The sequence below is a fragment of the Elephas maximus genome, chromosome 14, assembly GCF_024166365.1.
Source record: "Elephas maximus indicus isolate mEleMax1 chromosome 14, mEleMax1 primary haplotype, whole genome shotgun sequence".
NCBI classification, from domain to species: Eukaryota; Metazoa; Chordata; class Mammalia; order Proboscidea; family Elephantidae; genus Elephas; species Elephas maximus.
The window spans coordinates 38,197,243-38,216,896 of NC_064832.1; positions in this window are offsets into that span (position 1 = coordinate 38,197,243).

The following is a 19,654-nucleotide window of genomic DNA, read 5'->3' on the forward strand; positions in this document are numbered from 1 at the left end:
ATCTCACTTATATGAAATAAGCAAATATACAGATACCAAAGGTTTCCAGGGGTGGGAAGGAAGGGGAAAGGGGCAAAGTTTTTGCTTAGGGGACAACGAGTTTATGTTAATGGTGATGGAATAATTTGAAAAATGATAGTGAGAATGGTTGTACAACTTGAAGAATGTAATCAATGTCACCGAATTATATATGCAGAGATTGTCTATCTGGCTTATGTTTCGTTGTGTATATTTTCACAACGATAAATTAAAAAAATAATGAACACATACACAAAGGATACACTTACTTGTGGAATCTTCTTAAGAGATTAGGAGAAGATCTGAAATTGTTTTAAGTGTTTTGGCTCTTCTGGAGACCTGAGCATGTGGAACTTGGCAATGTTTAAATTACCGTACATACAGGCAAATGGTAGCACCAGACTTGAGCTCAGGTCCCCAGACGCATAGTCAGCACCCTAGCCACCAAACCACATGCTTTTGTTCACAAGTAGGACTTTCAGGCTCCAGAAGTACAATTAAAAAAATTTTTTTATTTGAAGATCCCAAACTTAACTCCACTGAGGATCACAAAGAAAGCTTCCAGAGAGGCAAAGGGTTAGGGATAATTTGCATAGTGCCAGCTAGATGAAAAAATACTTTTATTTCATTAGAGTTATTTAATAATTTTGAGTGATGTATGTCACACAGAACTGGTGGGGGGCACAGGGAGGGTATTGTGCAGAGAAACTAAGAGGAGGCTAAATTTGAACTGTTTGTTGAGGTGCCCCAAACCTGAAGCTATCCATGCTAGAATAGAATTAGATTCATCAGAGCATACCTGGCATGCTCTTTGGAAAGTATGTTAACTATATTTCATAAGAAGCGACATTTCCTGCAGGTTCATTGATTTACGTACTTGTAATTTCATTTGCATATAGTTTACTTTGCTGTCCTCTGGAAATGTATTCACTTAAATTTCTAGTCCCTCCTTTAAATTTGTTACACCTTCTACAGTCCTTTGGTATTATTAAAAAAAAAAAAAACCTGAACCCGTTGCCATCGAGTCAATTCCAGCTCACAGTGACCCTGTAGGACATAGTGACCCTATAGGAAGCCCTGCTGCATAGGGTTTCCAAGGAGTGGCTGGTGGATTTGAACTGCCAGCCTTTTGTTTAGCAACGAAGTTCTTAACTACTACGCCACCAGGGCTCTATCTTAGCAGACTATATATTGAGAAAAATACTCTGGTAAGAAAAGAAGAAAGCTATCATGAGAAAATATTGAACTCCAGAATTTCATTTTACTTGGATCCATAATCAATGCCCATGGAAGCAACAGTCAAGAAATCAAACAATGTATTGCATTGGGCAAATCTACTGCAAAAGACCTCTTTAAAGTGTTAAAAAGCAAGGATGTCACTTTGAGGACTATGGTGTGCCTGACCCAGGCCATGGTATTTTCAGTGGCCTCATATGCATGCGACAGCTGGACAATGAATAAGGGAGACTGAAGAAGAATTTGATGCCTTTGAATTGGGACGTTGGTGAAGAATATTGAATATTCCAAGGGCTGTCAGAAGAGTGAACAAATCTGTCTTGGAAGAAGTACAACCAGGATGCTCATTAGAAGCAGGATGGCTGGACTTTGCCTTGCTTACTTTGGACATGTTATCAGGAAGGACCAGTCCCTGGAAAAGGACGTCATAGTTGGTGAAATAGAGGGTTACCAAAAAAGAGGAAGACCCTCAATGAGTCGGATTGACACAGTGGCTGCAACAATGGGTTTGAGCATAACAATGATGATTGTGAGGATGACACAGGACCCGGCAGTGTTTCGTTCTATTGTACATAGGGTCACTGTGAGTCGGAAGCGACTCGACAGCACCTAACAGCAACGTATTAAATCGGCCATCAGAACTTTCTTTTTTTCCCTTTGTACTCCCCTATATTCTATTCCCACTGCATTCCCCTAGGCCAGGGATTTCTTATCAACCAGCTGGTTCCCTGCAGTCCCTGCATAGTATAAATGGTTAATACTCTCAACTGCTAACCAAAAGGTTGACAGTTTGAGCCCACCCAGAGGTGCCTTTGAAGAAAGAGCTGGTGATCTACTTCCAAAAAATCAGCCATTATAAACAGTACAGAGCATAGTTTTACTCTGACACACGTGTGGTAGCCATGAATCAGAATTGACGTGAAGGCAAGATTTATTTATTTTTTTTAAAGCTAGTTTCCTGGCCTCAAACCCATCCAATTCAATCTATTTCCTGCTTTCTGAATACTTTCTCTAAAACTTACGCAATGCTGGGTGGCTTTATAACGATCTGATGGCATTTTTATATTAATAAGTTAATCACATTCTAAATTCTTCTGCCATTGTGAAATTAATAGCTGTGAGTACTTATAGACTTCTCCACTTTACCACTAAAGAGAACTAAAGCTTTTCTAACTATATTTTGTCCCTTCTATCATTTAGACAGTATTGAGTCCTTGCCAACTCAGTTCTTTGTTGGGAGAATGAGGAAAGAAAAACAGAAAAGCAAGAACAGGGAACACATCAGGAGGATGAGACATTTTGGTGTGTGTCTGCGTGTGTCTGTGTCTGTGTGCATGTCTGTGTGTATGCATCTGTGTGTCTGTGTGTGTAAAGAAGAGAGAATGCAGATGAAAAGAAAGGGGGAGGGAATGGAAAGGCAAGGGTTTTAAGAAAAAGTGGGTTTGGGAGAAATTTTAGAGAGAGTTTGGAAACGGTGGCTGAGAGTAAAGCTTCTGGGTAGCTTTGCTAACTCGAGAGCAGCAAAGCTAAAATGGAGAGATGGATTAAGATCAGATTCTGGAACGGAAACCTAAGCCGAGGACTAAAGGAAAAACAAGCCATGGAGAGAAGCTGAGCCTATTAGTTAGAATATTGGTTTTTACTGCTTTAATGGTGACCAAAATAATAACAGCATAAACAAGATAAAAGTTTATTTCTCTCACAAAAAAGTCTGGAATGAAGGCAGTCCAGGAGGAGAGGGGTGTTCTGATCCATGAGACTGAAAACGGGCCCAGGTTCCTTTAATCTTGTTGTTCCCATAGGTGTTGTCCTTTTCTTTAGGATCAAAGTTGACTCATCCCCTCCATATTCATATTCCAACCCAATGGAGGGAGGTAAGAGGCAGTGGAGAGTATGGGGCTTCCTTCTAATAGCAGAAACTCTGAACTGCCCACAGGACTCTGTTCATATTCCATTTGCCAGAACACTGTCAGATGGTCATACCTAGCTGCAAGGGAAGCTGTAAAATATAGTCTCCAGGTTGGCAGTCGTGTGCTCAGTCGTAATCAGGGAAGTATGTTACTGTTATGGATTGAATTGTGTCCCCCAAAATATGTACTGAAATCTTAACCCCTATACCTGTGTAGGTGAGCTTGTTTTAGAAATAGAGTTAATGATCCCATATCAGTGTAGGGTGTGTCCTACACTGAATCACCTCTGAGCTATAGAAAGAACAGATTAGATACAACGAGCACACAGACACAGGAAGGGCAGACAGACTATCTGATCATGGAGGCAGATGTATCTACAAGACCGAAGCTCCACAGTTTGCTGGCTGCTAGAAGCTGGAATAGACAGACCTCCCTCTATAGTCATATCATGAGTTCAGACTTCTAGCCACCTAAGAAAATTAATTTCTGTTCTTTAAAGTCACCCCCTTGGGGTATTTCTCTCACAGCAGTACTAGCTAACTAAGAAGGAGCCCTAGTGGCACAGCGGTTAAGCACTTGGCTTCCAAACAAAAGGCTGGTGGTTCGAACCCACCCAGAGGCTCTGAGGGAGAAAAGCATAGTGACCTGCTTCTGTAAAGATGAGAGCCTAGAAATCCCTATGGAGCAGTTCTACTCTGTCACATGGGGTTGCTCTGAGTCGAAATCTACTCCAAGGCACCCAACAACAACAGCTAACTAAGTTACTAAAAGAATGGGAACAATTAGCCATCTTTGCACTCACAGTTAGACACCAGTGTTAGAAAAGCAGAAGATTCCAAATCTCAGTGAGCATGAACAGGTTGTACAGAGTCTGAAGACTAACTTGAGTGCGGATGCTTGTGGGCTGCTAGTTTTTGAGGGAAGCAAGGGAACAGAAAGGAAAGCTTACAGGATTAATCTGCATATTTGTCATGATTGCCATGTACTATGGCAGGACACGCTCTGAGGTCCATACTCTGCCCCGTAAGTGTCTCCCCAATTTAAGGGTTGGGAAAATTTTTCTGTAAACAAAAAACCAGACCTATTGCTGTCGATTCAATTCTAACTGATAGCGGCCCTATAGGACAGAGTAGAACTGCTCCATAGGGTTTCCAAGGAGTCCTGGTGGTACAGTTGTTAAAGCACTTGGCTGCTACCCCAAATGTTGGCAGTTTGAACCCACCAGCCACTCCAAAGGAAAAAGATGTGGCAGTCTGCTTCCATAAAGATTACAGCCTTGGAAACCCTATGGGGCTGTTCTACTCTGTCCTATAGGGTCGCTATGAGTCGGAATTGACTTGGCAGCCGTGAATTTGGAACACAAGTGCTTCAGTAGAGGGCTGACTTCAAGGAGCAGAGGTTGAAGGCTGAGGAGCTCAGATTATAAAAGGCCTTCTATAAGGCATTCTAAGGAATTTTGTTTTTGTTATAGATAATGGAGAACCGTTGAAAAAAACATTGAAACAGCAGTGACATGGTCTGCGTGTTAGAGAGATCCCTCCCCCAGGAGCACCTGCCATTGGTGGGAGGGGACAGACTAGACCAGGAGAGCCAGAAAAGGGGAAAGAGGGCCTGAAATTAGTTGCCAGTGGTGGAAAGGGGTGGGGGGGGGGGAAGGACTCAAGAGATTTTCAGAAGCCCAAGGAGATATGAAGTGTTTTATTGGAAGCAAATTGTGTAGGCAGGAGAAAACTAGGATGATCCACAGTGCTGTGAACTGAATTGTGTCCCCCTAAAATATGTGTTGAAATCCTAATTGCTGTACCTGTAGATATGACCCTGTTTAAAAATAGGGGATGTCTTTTGTTATGCTAATGAGGTCATACAGGAGTAGGGTGGGTCCTAAACCTAATCACTCGGAGTTATAAAAACAGCAGACTAGACACAGAGACACACCCAGGATGAAGAAGACATACGACAGAAACACATGCATCTACAAGCTCAAGAATGCTAAGGATGGCTGACAGCTACTAAAAACTGGATAGACAAGGAAGTCCCTCCCTCTAGAATCATCCCCCGAATTCCAGCTCTAACCTCCTAAACTGTGAGAAAATAAATGTCTGTTCTTCAAAATCACCCACAGTAGGTAACTAAGACACAAAAGATTCTGACTCGGGTATCTAGGCATGATTGTTAAGATTGTGTGTCAACTTGGCTGGGCCATGATTCTCAGTGTTTTGGCAGTCATATAATGTGATCATTTCCCTGTTGAGATGTGATATGTGATCATCCCCATGATGGGATCTGCTGGGAGTAGCCAATCAACTGAAAGGGAGTTTTCTTGGGCATGTGGCCTGCATCGAATACAAGCAGACATTCTGGCAAGGCTTGGGGGCTTTTGTTTGAGCTGGATCCGGCAGCTGGTTCCTGTTTGTCTGACCTCCAGTTCTTGGGACCTGACCTAGCAGCTTAACTACAGTCTTGCCTGCCGATCTTGGATGCTACAGTTGTCTGACCTCTGTTTCTTGGTTCTTGAGTTAGCAGCTTACCTGTGGTCTTGCCTGTCAGTCTTGGGATTTATCAATCTTCGCAGCCTGTGAGCAAGAGCCCTGCTCTCTCTGACCTGCCAATCTTGGATTCACCAGCACCTGGGGCTACATGAATCAGGAGAAGACTCTTTCCTGACTCACGGACTTGGGATGTTTCAGCCTCTACAACCATGTGAGCCATTTCCTTGATATAAATCTCTCTCTATATATGTATTTATACGCTTTACTGGTTTTTACTTCTCTAGAGATCCCAGCCTAAGACCCTAGGACTAGGTTTTGGGCAATATGTGTTTAATATGCTTTTGATGAATCCAAGAGGAATCTGCTATTATGACTACTATTACTGTTAATATGGAAACCCTGGGGACTTAGTGGTTAAGAGCTACAGGTGCTAACCAAAAGGTCGGCAGTTCAAACCCACCAGGCACTCCCTGGAAACTCTATGGGGCAGTTCTACTCTGTCCTATAGGGTTGCAATGAGTTGGAATCCACTCGACAGCAATGGGTTTTTTTTTTTTTCTACTACTATTTTTTTTTTTTACTACTATGCAGTTGCATATTTACGTCTGTTGCTTGGGAGAAAGTCTAGGATAGACCTTATGACTGTATGAAGATGCTTCAGCCTGTTCAAGTAATTACTTTCACTCTGTTACCTTCCAGAAAACACAAAGCATGGGCAAATACAGAATTCAGGCCAAATTTGAAATATGGATGTGAAATATACAATGACACCAAAGCTTATGCACGCTAACTATAAACTTCAAATTTTGCACTGAAATTGCTTATAGGCAATGCAAAAAATGAGGCAGTTGCTGGAGTCACAGGGCCTATAGGATAAACAATCAATTATTCAGGAGGAGCCAGTTGGTCTGGTTACTGAGCTTTGAGAGTTTCCTCTGTGATGTGGTGAGCACTTTCTCCAATAATATCCCTACAATAAGTAAAATGAGTTTCACTGGACTTTTTTTTTTTTGGGCTCTGAAAAAGGGAAAGCTAAAGCAAAGTTGTGCAAGAATGGTTTTATACAGGTTTAGTCATTCTCAACTCATCTGTCATCTTCATAAATCCCAAAGTCAATAACTCTGCCAGGTGTTGTGACACAGAAAGGCCTGAAACAGGTGGAATCTACATGACATTCTGGTTCCTAGGTTGTGTACCATCCAGGAAACAAGTCCCTTTAGAGACTGTTGTCTTAAAAAAAGGAAAATTTCCTCTTATTTTATGGATTTTCTTTAAGTTTATTCCTTTGTATTTATGTTTCAGTGGTTTTGCTGAGACCAAAAAAAACCAAACCCACTGCCGTCGAGTCTATTCCGACACATAGCGACCCTACAGGACAGAGTTGAACTGCCCCACAGAGTTTCCAAGGAGCGCCTGGCAGACTCGAACTGCCAACCTCTTGGTTAGCAGCCATAGCACTTAGGTCAATATTTAGCACAAGAATTTTCTTTCTTTCTTTTTTTTTTTTTTTATGATTGTGCTTTAGATGAAGGTTTACAGACCAAATTAGTTTCTCATTAAACAAATAATACACATATTGTTTTGTGATTTTGGTTCCCAACCCCACAAAAATGTCAACACTCTTCCCTTCTCGACCTTGGGTTCCCCATTTCCATTCGTACAGCTTTCTTGTCCCCTCCTGCCTTCTGGGCCTTGCCCTTTGGCTGGTGTCTCTCTCGTATACGTGGTTGTCTCTCTCGTATACGTGGTTGAGCTATGCATATTATTATTTGTTTTATGGGCCTGTCTAATCTTTGACTGAAGGGTGAACCTCAGGAGTAACTTCAGTACTGAGTTAAAAGGATGTCCAGAGGCCATACTCTCAGGGTCTCTCCAGTCTCTGTCATAGCAGTAAGTCTGATCTTCTTTTTTTTCGAGTTTGAATTTTGTTTCACATTTTTCTCTAGCTCTGTCCAGGACCTTCTCTGTAGCACAAGTATTTTCAATGTTACTAGGTTTAGGTCAGAAAAAGCATTTCTTGTTCAAAATGGTACAAATAGATCACAGAATACTGTTGCTGTGAGCCATTCCCTGGGACCTGGGAATGGACAGGAACAGAGCCATTATCATTCCGAACTTTTTCTTGTCTCAGAAAAAAAGGTTAGCAGAGTAAACTTAAAGTCTGAAATAGAATTGGAGCAGATTCACTAAATTAGGACAGACGTTTGTCCATTTTCTTCTTAAAAAGAACTTCTCTCACAGTATGTTCCATCACTTTGACTATCCTGGTTTTATTCTTTGAATAAGACCCCTTATGTGAAAATATCCTTAGTGCATTTCAGTAGGCTGCATTTTTTTTAAGTTATCCTTCAACTTCTCATGACCAAGAGATGTTGTGAATTCAGTCAGTAAAGACAGCAAAGGAGTTGAGAGGAATATGCAGAAAATGATGTTAAAGGTGTGACGTATGGATAGAGATTTTCTCCTAGCTTAGCAGTTACCAACTGCCATAGAGTTGACTCTGACTCATAGTGACCCCATGTGTGTCAGAGTAGAACTTTGCTCCATGGGGCTTTAAAGGGGCAATTTTTTGGAAGGAGATCACCAGGCTTTTCTTCTGAGTTACCTCTGGGTGGACTCAAACCTCCAAACTTTTGGTTAGCAACCAAGCTCATTAACCATTTGTACCACCCAGGGACTCTTACCTTAGACTCTGTCTTAGTTATCTAGCACTACCATAACAGAAATACCACAATTAGATGGCTTTAGCAAACAGAAATTTATTTTCTCACAATTTAGAAGGCTAGATGTCTGAATTCAGGGTGCTGGTTCTAGGGAAAGGCATTCTCTCTCTGTCAGCTCTGGGGAAGGTCATTTTCTCTTCAGTTTCTGTTTCCTGGTTCCTTGGAGATCTCCTTGTGGCTTGGCACCTATCTTCCCCCATCTCTGCTTTGCTTAACCTGCTCCTTTCATGTCTTACAAGAGATTGGCTCAAGACACACCCTACACTAACCCTACCGCATTAACATAACAAAGACAACCCATTCTCAAATGGGATTATGACCATAGGCATAGAGGTTAGGGTTTACAACACATATTTTAGGGGATACAATTTAATCTATAACAGACTCATAATATCTGGCTTAGGCTTCTAATATCTTTTTTCATAAAATTTTCATTTCCATTTATTAATAAAACTATATACTCACCTTTGAGATCATTTTAAGGTCTTTCTTGTAAACTGTAATACAAAAAAAAAAAGGAACAAAGCATAAATACATAGCATTGCAAATTATCATGATCAAACACTCAAGTAACTACCACAGAGACCACGAAATAAGATATTTCCAAAATTCTAGAAACACCCCCATACACCCCCATGTCCCTTCCCATCACCGCCTCCTCCATTCCAACTTAATCATGACCTCACCTTATACATGACAACTATACATCCCTAAATATAGCTTACCTTTAACTTTTTGTAAATGGAGTCATATAATACATATTCTGATTTTTTTCACTCAATGTCATTTTTTTTTAAATGTATGATGTTATATGCTATAATTCATTCATTTTTATTGTTGTGTAATATTCCATTGTCTCTATAAACCACAATTATTTATCATCCATTTTATTATTGATGGATGTTTGGATTGTTCCCAGTTTGGAGTTTTTTTTTCCTCCCCCATTTCTTCACACACTCTTGTTACTCTTCTTTTGTAACACGTTTTCTAAAGTGTAGTAGGGTTTGAAAGAGGAGATAATGATGGTTCAGCTATTGATAGCCATCACAAACTCTTTCTGGAAAATTATCTTCAGTGAAGCCATTTGACCAAACCCACTTTCTTATCACATATGATTCATGTAAAAATGCCAAGTAAATGGTAAAGCACTGTGAAAATGTTGAGTATTATCTCTTCTTTTAAAAACCAAGTTGATTAGTTAGCTAATAATAATGAATACGTCTTCTGTCAGGCATTGTGTGCTAATCCTTGCAAATCTCTACAAAGTACGAGCTATTATTACCCCCATTTTACAGATGAGGGAACTAAGGTGAAGAAGTGGGTCCTTTATTCACAGGTACACAGCTATTAAGTGATGCATCTAGAATTCTCCCTAGACGATTGGACTTCAAAACTGTCTCTTAACTATTACAACAGAGGATGAACGAACATGGGGGAGAAAGGTAGAACTTATATTTATGATTAGGTAATATCTGCAAGGTCATATATTATGTAGTTTTGATCGAAAACTGTATTTCCTGGTATGCCTATCCAGCCACAATACCTTGTGTCAGTGCAGAAGGGCTTGCAGGTGGACTTTCCTGCAGCTTGACTGTTGTTAGCTGTGTGTAGTTGATTCCGACTCATGGCGGCCTGATGTATTACAGATTAGAACTGTGTTCCATAAGGTTTTCAACCGGTGATTCTTCAGAAGTGGGTCACCAGGCCATTCTTCTGAGGCACCTCTGGGTGGATTCAAACCACCAACATTTTGACTACTAGTTGAGAGCTTGACTGAGCCACCTTGTGGCTTGATAGGACTCTGTTTTGTTCTTTCACTGGACTGAGTACTACACGATAGAGGTTCTAGAAAATGACCCCACACACAGGTGTACAGCCATGCCGTGCGGTCACAACATCCCCGCAGATGCATTCTGTTTGGACTTGGTCACTGCCCTCTGTCAGTCAGTCGGGGCTGCAAAGCCGTAAGGTACACAGCAGTGACCGCCTGGGCAAAGGCATCTCCTTCCATAAGAAATCTTCAGAGCCAGCTATAGGACCTGGCACCTAACCCGCACTCCATAAATGTTTAGTGAATGACCTACACGAAAAACTACTAAACTGATTAGCTGGTGTTTATGAAGCTGGATCCTTTCACTGTTAGTGAGAATAATAAGAATGTCATTCTGAGCAAAGCTCTGATGTCCATGCTTCCCTCCTCTTCAGGCACATTTTATTCTTCAGAACCTGCTGTGGAAACAGCTAGAAGCTCATAGTGTTCCTGCCAAAGCATTTGTTTGCGGTTGTTCGGACACAGCTGTGAATAGGTGACATTGTTTTCCCGCATCTGAAAGCCAAGGCAGTCAATTACAATCCTGATTTATTTATATATCTCCTCTCTCTCCCCAATTGAATCTCTTGTTCAGGAGAGTTCCATTAATATGATTTATCACAATAAACAGCATGGTTCCTGCTTTAATTGATTTATCTCTCTTTCCCTTTAAAAATGTCGCCGTGCCTCTGTTCTGCGTCAAATTTTATTGTCGTTTTCACATCCTCCTCCCTCCCCCCAGGTCTTTGTTGCTGTCGATAATTCCTGCAGGGACTAGATGTTTTATACCGCCTGCGTCTGAAATCATTCATTTCCTCATTTTCCGAGTGCTGGCTATAACCGTCCCCTTGCATTTACCGAAATTAGCCTGAGCTTTAAACCATTAGTCAAAAAAGAGGCTGCTTTTAAGAAGAAGCTTCCTGCTGTTCTTTGTGGGTGAAACAGTTGACATTTTGTTAAGAGATTTTTATCTGACTTTAATTCCGGAGCTTTAATGTATTCTTATCAGTTATGAATGGAATGGTTCGTCTTAAATGGAAATGTATCTATGGTAGCAGAGTTATATCCAGTCTTTAAAATGGATCATTTCGTTTCACGTGTGCTATAGAATCTTGAATTTCACCTTTACTCATTTCAATTTCTTTACTTAAAACGACTCTGTTGCTCCAAATTCCTACATCAATGGGTCGGCTATATCAAATTGTAGTAGTAATTGTTCATAAGTGTGCATTTTATAACATGTACTAATAGAGTAATAAAATGTATTGCAATAACAATCTGCTCTGCCTGATGGAATTTCATCTCGAGGCGCCATTAACACATTCAGCTGGTATCAGCTTTTGAAAATGCTTTCCATTCTGGTGCAAGGGAAATATTCTGTATAAGTGAGTGGAGAAAAGGGATTCAAATAGGCACTTCTAGGTAGAACTCAAAAATACAGACACAAACATGGATGCTAACTAATGAGTTTAATATCCAAGGCATTTTTGACAACGCTTGAGGCTCTGGCTCCATGGTGCTGCTTCTATGTTCATACTACTCCTGCCTTTAATGCCATACTGTCTAACTGCTGCCCTCCCTCCTGAATGAAACTGCTTTTCTAAGGCTCCGAACTGCAGCCCCAGTGGCTTTGTTTCAGTCTTCATCTTCCTCATGCAGGCATTGTTGTTGTTGTTAGTTGTCATCTGAGTTGGCTCCAACCCTTGGTGACCTCATGTACTACGGAACGAAATGTTCCAGTCCTGTGCCATCTTCAGGATTGTGCTCAAGTCCATTGTTGAGCTACTGTGTATTTTCAGTGCTTTCCAACCTAGAAGGCTCATCTTCCAGGCTATATTTTTCTGTCGTGATCCATAAAGTTTTCACTGGCTGATTTTCAGAAGTAGATTGCCAAACCTTTTTTAATCTGGAAGGTCCACTGAAACCTGTCCACCATGGGTGCCCCTGCTGGTATTTGAAATACTGGTGGCATAGCTTCCAACATCACAGCAACTCACAAGCCACCACAAGTATGACAAACTGACAGATGGGTGGTGGCATGTAGGTGTTGTTGGTGGTGAGTACCATCAAGTCAATTTTAACTCATAGCAACCCACGTGATAGAGTAAAACTGTCCCATAGGGTTTCCTAGGCTGTAATCTTTACGGGGGCCTGTCACTAGGTCTTTCTCCAGTGGAGCTGCTGAATGGGTTCAAACCACCAGCCTTTGGGTTAGCAGCTGAGTGCTTTAACTATCGTGGCACCCAGATAAACACCTGAATTTTTTCCCTGATTCCTTCCTCTTCTCTGAAATGTCTTGCTCAGTATTGGAAATTAGTCCCCAACATGTTCTCAGGCCAATCCTCTGATAAAAACAACTTCAGTGCTTAGCTTCTAGTTGTCAATCAAAGCTTGCTACGGTTTCTCCGTGACCAAATACAACTTCTTATTTCCCCTTACTAATTGCCCATGGTACTTGAGCCAAACCTAACTGCTTACAAACATAATAATACATATTATTCCCACTAGCTCTCAGGTATTGCAATTATGTGAACATGGAAATGAAGAAACAGCTAAAGAAGAATTACTTAATTTAACCCATCTCACCATGAGACACTTAATCATAAAATTATAATTTTGAAATGATAAATGAAATTGTTATTCTTTGCTTGTTTAAGTTTTATAGGTTGTCTTACGAATTCTGATAAATTCTAAAATGACTTCCTTCTTTTTTGTAGAAAAGAATCTTACAGTTTGAACCTTTACACCTGACTTTCTTTCCCCAAAATTAAAATCATTTAACTCAGATTATACATATATTCTCTTGATTTTTTTTTTTTTGTTTATTTGTTCGTTATTATTGTATCTTTGGTAAAAGTTTACACAGCACATTAGATTCCCATTTAACAGTTTTATTCACTGACATTGGTTACATTTTTTATAATGTCTCAGTAGTCTCACTATTTCCATTCTGGTTGTTCTGTTTCCATTAATCTAGCTTCCCTGCCTGCCACCCCCACACCTTCTTATCTTTGCTGTAGGGTAAATATTGACCTTTTGATCTCATATAGGTGATTATTTAAAGGAGCACAGTACTCACAAGTGATACTGTTTATTTTATGATTCAATCTATTATTTGGCTGAAAGGTGACTTCCAGGAGTTGGTTCAGTTACAAGTTTAAAGGGTATCTCAAGGTGATGGCCTCAGAGGATCCTCTAGTCTCTATCAGTCCAGTAAGGCTGGCCATTTTGAAGAATTTGTGATTTGTTCTACATTTGTCTCCCATTCTACTTGGGATCATCTATTGTGTTCCTGGTTGGAATGCTTGTTAGTGGTAGCCGAGCACTATCTAGTAATCCTCCGGCCTCAGGATATATGAGGCCATGGTTCATGTGAGCTGCTAGCCCAGTAGACTAGTTTCTTCTTTGAGTCTTTGGTTTCCTTCTTTCTGTTTTGCTCCAGACGAGCACAGACCAATAGCTGTATCTTAAATGGCTGATTGCAAGCTTTTAAGAATCCAGATGCTACTCACCAAACTAGAATGTAGAACAATATCTTTATGAACTATGTTATGCCAGTAGACCGAGTTGTCCCCCAAGACTATGGTCCTAAGCCTTGAAACCCAATAAATCAAACTTGTGAGGTGTTTGGTTAGGTCTGGGAAGTATCTGCAATTGTGCTTCCTGTGTGCTTTATTATATACATATGAATACACATGCAGCATCCGTTACCATGTATAAACACACGCCCACAGATACTCCTATACATGCACACTCATGTACTCTCATGTGCTTTCCTGTATACATACATGCACACGTACCTACCTTGGCTGTTCTTACTGTCTCTCCATCTTAACGAACTCCTTGTCTGGCTTATTGCATTTTCTAACTAACATTTCCACCATCCTGGCTACGCCCCATGTGTGTCAGAGTAGAACTGCACTCCAGAGCTTTTCAATGGCTGATTGTTCAAAAGTAGGCCACCAGCCCTTTCTTCTGAGGCACCTCTGGGTGGACTTGAACTCCCAACCTTTCAGTTAGCAGTCTAGCACACTAACCTTTTGCACCACCTGTGAACTGCATGTTCTACACTGACTGCCTGCTTTTTATAGCACTTTTTCCCTCCCCTATGGGTGGTGGTATCTTAGATGTGCTCCAAACAGGCCCCCTGACTCAGGGGGCTTTGCCTCCTGATCTTTACTAACTTACATAAATATACAACGAAACACACAATACATTAGCTTATTGGATTTAAATAAGTGATATATTTAGAGTGGTCTGACTTTTTTTTCTTATAGAATGCTGGAAGAGCCCTGGTGGCACAATGGTTAAATGCTCGGTTGCTAACCAAAAGGTGGGAAGTTCGAAACCACGAGCTGCTCCACAAGAGAAAAATGTGGCAGTCTGCTTCTGTAAAGATTACAGCCTTGGAAACCCTACAGGGCAGTTTTACTCTGTCCCATAGGGTTGCTATGAATTGGAATAGACTCAATGGCACTGAATTTTGGGTTTGGTACAGAATTCTGGGCTCCTGAAATATTGCTAACATTCTATAATATCTTGTCAAGTCATTTGAATCATTCTTCTTGACTCTACAATTTTTTAAAAAATTTTATCAAGATACATGTAACATAAAATTTGCTATTTTAACCATTTTTAAGTGTAAATCAGTAACATTAATTATGTCCACAATGTTGTGCAATTTTCTATATCCAAAACTTTTTCCTCACCCCAAGGAGAAAGTCAGTACTACTAAAGCGGTAACTCCCTGTTCTCCCCTCCCCCAGTCCCTGGTAGCCACTAATCTACTTTGGACTCTAGGGATCTGCCTAGTCCAGATATTTCATATAAATGGGACCATACTGTATTTGTCTTTTTGCGACTGATTTGTTTCACTCAGCATAATATTTTTGAGGTTCATCCGTACCGTAGCATGTATTAGAACTTCACGTCTTTATTGCTGAATAATATTCCACTGTATGGACCAATCATACATCTGTTAATAGACACTTGAGTTGTTTCCACCTCTTGGCTGTTGTGAATAATGCTGCAATGAACACTGGTGTACAAGTATCTGTTCTGAGTTCTTGCTTTCAGTTATTTTGGGTATATACCCAAGTGGAATTGCTGGATCAGGTGGTAATCCTTTCTGAGGAACTGCCAAGTTGTTTTCGTGGCTGCACTGTTTTATATTCTTTACGTTATTTTTAAAGAAGGGACTTTCTTCCTCTAGGGTCCTGTATTAATAAACAGATCCTCAGACAGTGGCTGTCAGGTCTACCACGCTCCATGAGCGAGTAATGAAGGCCGAGGTGTGAGGCAAGAGTAACACTGGCTGTGATGGTTAAGGTTATGTGTCAGCTTGGCTGAGTCATGATTCTCAGTGGCTTGGCAATTATGTAATGATGTAATTTGGCAGTTATGTAATGATGTAGTCATCCTCCATTTTGTGATCTGATGTGAAACTCACACCATGTAGTATCTGAGTGTTTGGCTCAGTTTCAGTTGGGTAATTGTCCCTGATCCTGCATGTAAGCTGCAGATTCCAGCAAACCCGTTGCTGTTGAGTCAATTCCAACTCATAGTGACCCTATTGGACAGAGTAGAACTGCCCCATAGGGTTTCCAAGGTTCTAAATCTTTATGGAAGCAGACTGCCACATCTTTCTTCCGCAGAGCAGCTGTTGGGTTCGAACTGCCAACCTTTGGGTTAACAGCTGAATGTGCAGGTTTCCAATAGCTACAGGAATTTTCTCTACTCCTGGACCTGACTGAATCCATTGTGTAGCTGGCATGGTATGATAGCTCTAATATGGAGAAAAATGAGTGACAATTCTCCAGAGGCAGACAGAGGATTGATTTCCAACATAGGAATTGGTTACATTTCAAGCAACTGACTGTAATTTAGGGGGAAAAACACAGTCAATAAGCCAGGTATAATGGTTTCTTTTACTAGAGCTGATGCAATTAGCAACTCATTTTAATTGTAAAGATGCAGGAATTCTTGGACATGCTCCTATAGCCTTCATCATAAAATAGGAAATGATAGGTAAAATTAAAATAGAATTCATTTCTGTGGGACTGTTATGCCAGTATAGGAGAAAGAAATCATTTTAGTGATTTAGTTAATGCGTTATAACATACCTTTAGTTAGAACTGACTTTTGAATAAGAGTAGTTAAGTGGGGTGAATGAGGGTTATCATGACATTACTTCTCTTACCCCAAACACCTCTCTCACCATGCTGCTATTACCCCTAAATATTTTCCAACAAAAATACACCTTATACCTACTCCTCCTTGATTGACTGTCTTGTTATCCAACGTTTCATATTTATGACAATAGCAAAAAATCTACTATCTGATTAATATGTGCATTAACGATGTACGTCTGGCAGTTACAAATGCTAAGGTTTGAGGCAAGATTAACACTGGCTGTGATGATTAAGGTTATGTGTCTACTTGGCTGGGCCATGATTCTCAGTGGTTTGGCAGTTATGTAATGATGTACTTATCCTCCATTTTGTAATCTGATGTAGTCATTCTCCATTTTGTGATCTGATGTGGTCATCCTCCATGTTCGCGTAATGCCAATTGTCACATAATGACCTGGTCTTTGGAACCTAATCGTGTCGATAAGTGAGAAATGAGTATATCACTCTTAAAGGATTCTGACTATTAAGGTCACTCCTTAAATGCAAGGGGTTATGGATTGAATTGTGTCCCCAAAGAAGATATGTTAAAGTCCTAATCCTAATCCTTGGTACTGGTGAATATGACCTTGTAAACTTTAGTAAACGTAAGTATTAACTAGGATGCTATCCCTCAGTTTCTGATTCACTGGGACAAGACCCAGGAATTTGCATTTTCTTCAAGCATCTTCAGAGGAGCTGTTATAGATAGTACCCGGGTGGCGTAAAACATTAATGTTCCAGGCTGCTAATGAAAAGGTTGGAGGTTCAATTTCACCCAGAGGTGATATGGAAGGAAGACCTGGTGGTCTAAAAAAACTTCTGAAAAATCAGCCATTGAAAACCCTATGGAGCATAGTTCAAGCCTGACACACATAAGGGTGCCATGAGTCAGGATCAACTCAACAGCAACTGTTTTGTTTTGGTTTTTAATTTCCTAGGGCTACCGTAACATAATACCACAAAAAGAACGGCTTTAAAGGACAGAAATTTATTGTCTCACAGTTCTGGAAGCTAGAAGTACAAATCAAGGTATCAGCAGTGTTGATTCCTTCTGAGGGGTCTGAGAGAAACTACCCTATATCTCTCTCCTAACTTCTGGTGTCTCCCTGCAATCCTTGGCATTCCTTGCCTTGCATCGGCCTTTGCAGTCACATGCTCATCTTTCTTTTGTCTAATTCTCTGTGTCTGTACTCATTTTTTATCAGCATCACTTAGATGGGATTAGGATCCACCCTGTTGTTGCTGTTGTTTTGTGCCATTAAGTCAATTCTGACTGATAGCGACCCTGTATGGCAGAGTAAAAGGGCCCCATGGGGTTTCCTAAGCTGTAATCTTTGTGGGAGCAGATTGCCAGGTCTTTTCTCCGTGGAGTCTCTGGGTGGGTTTGAATTTCTAACCTTTCAGTTAACAGCTGAGTGCTTAGCCATTGTACTACCAGGGCTCCTGGCAGGATCTACCTTACTCCAATATAAAACACCCTATTTCCAAACACGAAAACCTAGTGGTGTAGTGGTTGAGCACTGCGACTGCTAACCAAAAGGTCAGCAGTTCGAATCCACCAGGCACTCCTTGGAAACCCTATGGGGCAGTTCTACTCTGTCCTTTAGGGTCTCTATGAGTCAGAATCAACTTGATGGCAACTGGTTTAATTTTGGTTTTTATTTCCAAACAAAGTCATGTTCACAGGTACCAGAGGTTAGGACTTTAACATATCTTTTGGGGGGACACAATTTAATCCATAACAGGTAGTGTATGGATTATATTTTGATAAATACTACCCTAAAGATATAGATTATACATGAATTAGGTATAAATTATTAAATGTCTTAGGTTTGTCTGATGTCATTTTTCCTCAACAGTTCATTGTGGGGTTGGAACACAAAACAGCTAAATTCAAGAGAGGATCATTTTAGGAAGTAAGTGTGCATCATGGGGCAGTTGCCTGACAGAATAGGCTCAGACTGGGTGTCTTGGCAGGGAAACCTGACTGGGTGATCAGAGGTCAGCATAAGGGCATTGGGTACATGTGACAGGTAGTACAGTGAGGTGAATGAGGTGCCTAGGGTGGGGCTAGATGGGATTCACTCTCAGGGTTGGGCATGAATGAGTGTTTCCTTAAATTGTGTACCCTAGACTCTGTACTCACATCACCCTAGTCCTGGCTTTAGTAGACAGCTTCTGAAATGGCTACCAATGGTCTCCACCTTCTATTCTTTATATGATTCCCTGCTCTTGTGTGTGAGCTGTACCTAGTGACTTGTTTCTAATGAGTAAGACAGCAAAAGTATTGCCATGTCACTTCCAAGATTAGATTATAAAAGATGTGACCTCTGTCTTACTTATACTCTCCCTCTTGCTCTCTTTTTTTGCTAACTCTGAGGAAGCAGGCCGCCATTTGTGAGCTTCCCTATGGCGATGTCTATATGGCAGGGAACGGAGGGTGACTTCTAGCCAACAGCCAGCTTGGAACTGACACCTCAATCCAACACCCTCAGAGAACTGAGTTCTTCCAACAACCACATGAATGATCTTGGAAGTGAATCCTTCCAGAGTCAACTCTTCAGATGAGACCACAGCTTCAGCCTGCACCTTGATTGCAGCCCTATGAGAAACCCCGAACTACAGGACCCAATAATGCATGCCCAGATTCCTGACCACAGAATCTGTGAGGTAACAATTGTTATTGTTTTAAATCACTAAGTTTTGGATTAATTTTTAATGTAGCGATAGATAACGAATACAGTGCTAAACATTTTGGTGGTGGTACTGGGGTAGTGAGCGGGGAGAGATGTTGGTTGCTGAACCTGAAGAACAAGGTAAACAAGGAAAGCTAAGAAGTTACTGACAAAACACTAAACCCACGTCAGTTTTGTTCATGGGTGGTCCTTCCTGGAAGGATTGCTTGTTTTTTATCCTTCTCTCCTCTCGAAGTAAGTTAGAGAGTTGCTTTATTAGGATCAACTGCTAAACTTTGAAATGCCTTCTATTAAATCTACAAGATGGTTGCCATCATCACTGTGTCATCATGACCCTTTTCCCTTTGCCATCAGCACCACCACATGTATCGTGACCCTCTTCCCTGAGACTTTCCAGTATTCCCAGTAAAAAAAAAAAAAAATTACTTTAAAAGTGGCAATATCTTTCTCGGATCCAAGTTCTCCTTGGTTCAACAGCTACAACCTCTAGAATAGTGAAAATTTAAAGTTGGACAATATCAAGTGTTGGCAAGGATGTGGAGAAGCTAGAACTCATGCAAAATAATGCAGCAATTTTGGAAAGCAATACAACTATATCTTAT